This window comes from Dermacentor silvarum, chromosome 1 (assembly GCF_013339745.2).
Source record: "Dermacentor silvarum isolate Dsil-2018 chromosome 1, BIME_Dsil_1.4, whole genome shotgun sequence".
Taxonomy (NCBI): domain Eukaryota; kingdom Metazoa; phylum Arthropoda; class Arachnida; order Ixodida; family Ixodidae; genus Dermacentor; species Dermacentor silvarum.
Window position 1 is genome coordinate 295,144,123 of NC_051154.1, and position 8,612 is coordinate 295,152,734.

Genomic DNA, 8,612 nt, shown 5'->3' on the forward strand with positions numbered 1-8,612 from the left:
AACAAAGCTTGCTGCTATCTGAGTAGACTTACCACGCAGAGTGCTTTGTTTCATAGGTGTGCGCCTTCCTCGTGCGCATTTTGTAATCATTTTTTGTTATCTTTTGCGACATAGGAGTGTAACGCTTACGCCGGAAAGGACTAAACCCGGCTTTTCTGCCAGCACCCATTGACCTTGGCCATGTGCTGCTCCGCCTTTAAATATATCGTGCGGCTTCTCTCTTCAGTAACATTCGAAAAATATTACAAGTTGGCAAGACTCTTGTTTTGTGCGTTTCAAAGCAGGTCACTAAGTTAATTTCAAATTGAGAATCAACTGTAGCGGGAAGGGCAGTTCATCGACTTGCGCAGCAGAATTGCACCGGCGGTGAAGCGCTAACTCAAGCTTGTATTCTGCCAAAACCGCGAATTATGAGGCACGCCGTGGCGGGGGGACTCCGAAATAATTTTGACCACCAGGGGATCTTTAACGTGGCCCCAATGCACGGGACACGGGCGTTTTTGCATTTCGCCCCCATCGAAATGCGGCCGCCGTGGCCGAGATCTGATTCCGCGACCTCGTGCTTAGCAACGCAACACCGTAGCCACTAAGCCACGGCGGCTGTTATGCGCTTTTTGGGACTGCGTTGACGATATGGACCGCATTTTATTGCAATAGCAGTTATATGTACACTTCAGGCGCACTTCTGCCGTCGCCGTGAGGTTCCGTATAAAGTCCAACGGCGGTAAAATCGACGCCGCGCGCCGTATGCTGTATGTGCGAGTGAAAGCGTGCATGGGCGAGCCGTCTTCCCTCTTCCGTCGCGCGCAATGCTTCGGGGGGACGGAAGGAACGGGGGGCGCGTTCTACTCCGAGCGGCCGCGAAAACAGAGTGCACGGCGGACAGTGTCGCCGACGCAGATGGCAAGATACAGCGGACCTCGCAAGCCCATTCGGGCCACTCTATCTTCAAAGCCATCTGCGTCGGGGACACAGTCCGCTTGTGCTGTGTTTTCGCGGCTCCTTTGGTGTTGATGCGAGACGCAGCACGAAAGTCAATTCGATCGCTGCCGCACATCCCCACTCTAGCGTTTTGACAGCGAATTTCCGCGGTCATCGAGTGACATGTGTTCATGTTTTCTTGTGCGCGCGTGACACCATGCTTCTCATTGAGTTAGTATGCCTATGTCTACAAATTTATAGGGCCGATACTTCGTATTGCTGTCCACTAATTTGCTATCGCAATCGATGCTTCGCCTGTCGGAAGAAACTGCGACTTTCATATTACCAACTACGCAATTGCTCCTCATGAACTGATTTTGGCGGTGTTTATTCGGCGATGTCACGTGTATTCAAAGGTAGCAAGGTAACTGCAGAGTGTGCTGCATGGTATCGCTCCGTGTGGGTATGAAATGTGAGTCTGCACCAACGACGTCTGCTTATTATTATTATTATTATTATTATTATTATTATTATTACTATTATTATTATTATTATTATTATTATTATTATTATTATTATTATTATTATTATTATTATTATTATTATTATTATTATTATTGTGTGCGTATGCACACACACACGCAGAACAAGCAATCTGTCATACGAACAAAGAAAAAAACGCAGCCGCGAACTTCTACCGTCGTTGGTGCAAACGGTTATCGCCTGTTACTGTTTCCGAGCGTGCTTTCGAAAGCGCGCGCTAGGTGGCCATCGGTGGCACACCTCTACAGGCGGCTGACTACGCGTATACTGTCTGTACTGACCGTTTCAATGTTCGCGGAGGTATGTATAACAACTACATGGCTTTTCTCTCTAGTGTCTCCATATGGACCTCTCGCTGCGAACAATGATAGCATACCCGCACGTTGTGTCGTGAAATCGACAGGCGTTACCACTTTCACATGGGCGCACGTTGGCATACCTAATTGAGTGACAGAAAAGTGACTCGGAACTGCATGCGACGTCACAGAAGCTTGCAAGAGCCATTGCTGGCGCCACGTATCTTGGGCCTGTGGCGCAAGGATGGCGCGAAGCCATTGAGACTGTCCTTTGAAGGTGCAGGACCTTTTATCCCTGTTTTTTGATGCAGTATAGGAGGTGGTGGTTCTGTGGGACAAACACGGCAGCTGCTGCTTCCACCGCTTTCAAGTTGCGGCCGCTAGGGCCACGCTTCTTCTTGCTTCCGTCGTGGCTGCTCGCGCAGATAGCGGTTTCTTCGTGCTAAGGATTTCATGGTGTCTCCATTCCGAGCGTGGAAAACATTTGCACTGGAGGACGCTGCGTGGCCATTCGCGTACCCTATCCTCGCGTGGCTGATACTGAAGTAACAAACGTTATTTATTTTCTTTATACTTGCTTCTATTACACCGTTGTTTCTCACCGCGGTGGTGGTTCAGTGCCTATGGCGTTATGCTTATCTGAGCATGAAGTCTGAGCACAGTCCCATCCCTATGCGGGTGGAATAAAAAAATGCAAGAAGAGCTTAAACGAAAAAAATGGCAGACTCAGCTGTAGTTGACTGCTATGTAATGCGATGCATTCATAATTCCTAGAGAACGGTTGTTTCACTAATTCAACTGTTGCGTAGCGAACGGTTATGTAGAGATTAAACGCTCTACTGTTTATGTTCAGGGCGTCCGAATTATCATGCACGTAGATTTAAAAATGTGCAAATGCCACCTCGTTGGACAGAACCATGCTAATGTTGTTTACCATTGGTCGGAGATACTGAGATTATTTTTTATGAGATACTGAGGCAATATTGCCGCACGACTGGCCGCTCGAGGTACTTGGCGTGTATTCCCGGGCTTCTTTCACGCTCGGAAAAACATTTTATGTAGCCCGTATTGAGCAGCAGAAAGCTGTATGGGGAGTTTTTCATGTTGCTCTACAATTTTCATTTTCACGATATTCATCTAATTATAATATTTGCGAAGTTGAATAATAAATTAAGACTAAATACGTAATTAGGCGGAATGCAAAAATAATCTGAGTATCTACAAGCGACGGCAAGCAGCATTACCTTGCTTCTGTCCAGCCACGTGGCCTTTGAATATATTTAAATCTTGGTGCGTGATAGTTGGGACACCCTGTACATATTTAGATGTTTTCTGTTGGCAAGATATAAGATTAAAACAATCTAAAACGCAATGGCACATACCTGTTGGCGCATACGCAGTGGTCCCAGTGCACATATCCTTTGCACATGCCCGGTGCCAATACCCAGTGACACATACCCAGTCACTTGAGTGGCACATCATTTAGAACATCCCGCAAAAACAATGAGTCATGATAGTCCAGAAAGATATGCTCGATCGTCTCCGGCTTTTTGCAGATCAAGCAGTTCACGGACTAAGGTACAAACATGCCTTTACTTTGCAGCCATGGCTTCACTGGGAGAGTGTGTGTATGTATTTGGAAAAAGAAAGATTTAACGGAGGCTCTTACCGGCATTCTTTTAACTCTCTTATAAACATCTCGTTCTGAACCGAAAACAAATACTGCACGATACAAAAGGGCAGGCAAGAATGCGTCAACAATATCTCTGTACAATTTGTTACGAGTAACTACGCCAAATATTCAGTTGAAAATAAAGTCTTAAGTATATCAAAAGACGCGACCACTTCGCGCAAAAACGCACTTAAAGCCATTGACCCCGTATACATGGATGACACTACATATTCAAGCAAAGAATCGCATAATCGCACTTGAATCATTTTTATTAAAAAAGCATCCTTTTTGTCTCGCAAAAAAAAGAGCCTGGGTACTATCTGCTTGAGGAACGCATGTGACAGCCCTCCATTCGCGACTCTATGAAACAAATTGCTATGGCTTGTACGTTCCCATGTTGACGTCCAAATAATCGTCGCGAGTACTCTATGCAGCTTTTGCACGGACAGCATCGTCAGACATAACGCTTGCATCACGTAAAATATTTTATCGAATAAAAACAAATTGCACACAGTCGCTCTTGCAAACATTGAAAATGTATGCCCTACCATTTGCCAGTACGATCTTTACTTCAATAAGGTTGTTTCTCTCTCTCAGAGCTTTCACTCGCACTACTTCGTTTGCCAATATTCTTTGGTCTCACCATAGTGTTCGAGTGGAACACCTAGGTAGGTACATAGTGTTAACGCCCATGCATTTTACAAAACACCTCCGGCGTGTATTCCCATCTTCCGTGCCAAAACGCAAAACACTTAGTACAGCTAATAGCACTTCCACTTGCATTGCAAAATTTTTCAGCCTCTTTTAAAACTTCTTTAACACTTTCATGGTCCGTACAAAACACTGCTACATGATCAGCATATGCTAAAACTTGAACTTCAGTTTCATAAAAGGTGTATCGCCGGATGTTTGGTCTTTTAAGCAGTCGCAAACAAAGAGGCTCGAGTTTGTCACCTTTACTTGGGAGTGCGGAGAGTTGCGAGCATGCGCTACTCTCGATGGAGGAGAGAGACGACTGGCGACACGGCAAACGAAGATTTAATATATACAGGAGTGGTAGAAGCACGCAACACACAACACTGAAACTGAAACTCAAAACTAAGGGCACGCCAAACTAAACACATAACTTCACAAAAATGCTTACTTAATAGAAAATATCAAGCTCTGACTACATGCAAAACTACCAGAAAATATTCGATTTCAGTTTTGGAGCCTAGCTCAGCCTTAAAGTCTTTAGGTCAGTCCTAGCCTTTGTTCTTAAAAGTCTGACCACCCTGGCCCCGGCCTAGCTGCGTCGATATCAAAAACGTGTATTCTTACGGGCCGCCGACTTGACGTTCCTCACGTCGGGTCCAAGTCGTGTTCATTCGGGTGTTGTTGCTGCCGTAGGTGCTGACGACTCGCGTTGTCTCTTTTTCGGCGGTGAGCTCGTCGGTTCGTCGGTGATGAGCTCGTCAGCTCGTCAGCGATGACGCTCGGCGTTGCTAAGGCCGACCTGCCTAGGCCTAGCGTCGGGATGCGTCGCAACTTCTTCAGGAGTGTCGACGTGTCATCCCGAGGAGATTAGAACGTACCGGTCTGCCACAGAAGGGGGATCCTCTCTGGGGTGCCTGGTCCTGCCGTGAGAAGCTGCAGCCCGTCTAGGAGCCTCGCCCGAACTTACCGAGGTCGACGGCCACACCTTGGACGGCCAGCGTCGCGGACTCAACCATACCCCCAAGTCTCCCGCGCCATAACATAGCTGGAGATGCGACCTTCCTGACCCGGTGCCACGTTGAAACTCAACGGACAGCGCCGTTCATCCCTCGATTATGCCTCGGCTCACGCGCCTCGCGCGCTCGCGCCGTTCCGAACACCGGGCATCGCGTGCTCCTCTTCTTTTTCGCGCCACAGGCGGCCTCTTACCATGTGACATAGGCCCCCTCTTCAAGAGTTTTTTCCCCAAAAACTGCTTACTCTTGGCCTTCTCTGCTGGGAACTGAACTCTTCTTCTTTGACTTGCGTACTTCTTGTGTACTCGGGGCTCATTACTGATCACCACACTTTCGCGCACATTTCACCTTACACCACACACTGCACTGCACTGGACTGGACTGTTCGCAATGTTCACAAGTTCATTGACCCAAACACTTCTACATGAATAAATCCCGTATCCAAACATATTGTACAATACTCCAAATAACTTATACATTTGTGCTACTTCACTGTTTTCTCTCTATGCACATTTCCGAACACTACAATCTTCCGCATGCCATTCCTAAACGGTATTTCTTTCGTATCCTAGCGGTTGTACTTGTTCACTTTTTCCTCCTTTTCCTAAGCTCCCATGCTTCTCTACGTATAGCCCGCTTCCTTCTCTTTCCTCCTCTAGCACATCTCTCGTGCATTTTGGAAGCTCTCTGCCTTAACTTTGGCTTCTTTTTCTTTCTCCTCGACCCGCTCATCTTCTCAAGCACATGCGTTTTGTTTCGCTGCTTTCTTCTCCATCTCCTTCGAAGCATCTCCCTGCCCTTATGCGTTCTGTGCAGGTTCTTCCTACCCTTACAAGTTGCCTCTTTTCGACAACTCAGGCACCTATCACCTTTCTCATTGCTCTCGGGGGTTGCCTGACATATCATTCCTGATGCTTGTTTCTCCCTGACACAGGTTTCAATTACTAATGCTCCGTCGTCCCGGGGTGGCGCTACTTTGTCCTCTACTACCTTCTGTTTCTCGTTTAAGCAAACCTTAATCTGTATATCAGCCATCTGCTCATCTTGGTCACTATGCTTCAAGGGCTCCTCACTGGGGCGCTTCTCCAACACGACCTCACAGGTGCTCTCTACTCTGCCTGTGTCTTTTGACATCTCTCCGCTGTCAGGCTGCTCTATTTCGCTAACCCCGTGCCTGCTTTCTATCTTTTTCTCTGCCTCATTCTCTTTTATTTTCGATGCCTGTGCTCTCTCTCGTAGCATCCTTATTCCTCTCTCTAGAGACTGTTTCTGTTCCTCATAAGCTGTCTTAGCTGCGGCATGCTCCGCTAATCTCGCCGCCTCTCCTACTCGACATCGGCTTAAGGCGCTAGCCCACTCGTTCCTTGCCCAGCCTTGCCCGACCGCTTTTCTCTCAACGTGATGCAAATCCTCATCTAAATCATCTCTGCTCTCATCAGACGGAGCCATCGATTTCTTGGGGCAAATGTGTTTTGCCCTGGGCGAAGTAGAGTCGGATGACGCCGTACTAGGGACAATCGACCCCTTGCGAGACCTGGCGTTCACCTCCGCTAGTCTAATCTTTAACTCCAAATTTTCTTTTTCCATTTTGTGCTTTTGTTCCTGCTCCGCGCGTGCTCGTTCGTGCTTCTCGCGCTCTCGTTCGTGTTCTTTTTCTCTTTCTTGCTGCGTGTATTAAAAAAACGCCATCGTCTCCTCCTTCGACATATTTAAATCCTTCGCTACCGCCGCCAAACGTTCCCATTCCATCTTTACAACTCCCGAGTATCGGTGACTGGGCCGTATCAATCCTGGCAAGCTCGCCAATATTTGTCACCTTTACTTGGGAGTGCGGAGAGTTGCGAGCATGCGCTACTCTCGATGGAGGAGAGAGACGACTGGCGACACGGCAAACGAAGATTTAATATATACAGGAGTGGTAGAAGCACGCAACACACAACACTGAAACTGAAACTCAAAACTAAGGGTACGCCAAACTAAACACATAACTTCACAAAAATGCTTACTTAATAGAAAATATCAAGCTCTGGTACATGCAAAGCTACCAGAAAATATTCGATTTCAGTTTTGGAGCCTAGCTCAGCCTTAAAGTCTCTAGGTCAGTCCTAGCCTTTGTTCTTAAAAGTCTGACCACCCTGGCCCCGGCCTAGCTGCGTCGATATAAAAAAAAATGACAGCAGATCCACGAGGTGAATGATGATGAGTGGGCGAAGCACCGGAGGGAATCATCGGATCTCGCGCTTAAGGGGACGCTAGCACAAACGTGTTAGAAACGTGCAGTACTCTCTAGTAAGGGGGAGCGGCCACAGCGTCTTACGCAGCCATTTACACATGCCGGAACGTGCACCGCGTTTGCCGACGCCATCACATGACTGCTGAGAGAGTATACCCCCCGTATTCATAAACGCTCCTCGACTTGAACTTGACTTGCCACCGCTTTGGGCAGCACGTTCGAAACGCGTTGAAGGTAAGGTGGAGAGGCCACAGCGTCTTACACCAGCTTCTTACACGGGCCGTAACGCGCTAGCACAAACGCGTTAGAAACGCGCTAGAAACGCGGCCTTTCGTTAATGTTGGGTATTTATAGCCATCGTGGTGCGTTTGTCCATGTCCGCTTCGTGGCGTAGTGGGCTAACGCCGCGCGCTCGGAAGCGAGGGGTCCCTGGTTCGATTCCGCGCTACGGACACAACTTCGGAATTTTTTTCTCATTTTTCTCAGACTGGTACACACTACTACTACTACTACGACGGGGACGGAACGGGTGCCGCTATAAGGAGCTTCGCCCCTAAAACGTGTACTCTTACGGGCCGCCGACTTGACGTTCCTCACGTCGGGTCCAAGTCGTGTTATTTCGGGTGTTGTTGCTGCCGTAGTTGCTGACGACTCGCGTTGTCTCTTTTTCGGCGGTGAGCTCGTCGGTTCGTCGGTGATGAGCTCGTCAGCTCGTCAGCGATGACGCTCGGCGTTGCTAAGGCCCACCTGCCTAGGCCTAGCGTCGGGATGCGTCGCAACTTCTTCAGGAGTGCCGACGTGTCATCCCAAGGAGATTAGAACGTGCCGGTCTGCCACAGAAGGGGATCCTCTCTGGGGTGCCTGGTCCTGCCGTGAGAAGCTGCAGCCCGTCCAGGAGCCTCGCCCGAACTTGCCGAGGTCGACGGCCACACCTTGGACGGCCAGCGTCGCGGACTCAACCAGACCCCCAAGTCTCCCGTCGCCAGAACATAGCTGGAGATGCGACCTTCCTGACCCGGTGCCACGTTGTTGAAACTCAACGGACAGCGCCGTTCATCCCTCGATTATGCCTCGGCTCACGCGGCTCGCGCGCTCACGCCGTTCCGAACACCGGGCATCGCGTGCTCCTCTTCTTTTTCGCGCCACAGGCGGCCTCTTACCATGTGACAGAGTTAGAGAGCGATAAGCAGGGGAGATAAAGGGCATCCTTGTCTCACAGATGACTGCACAGGTAT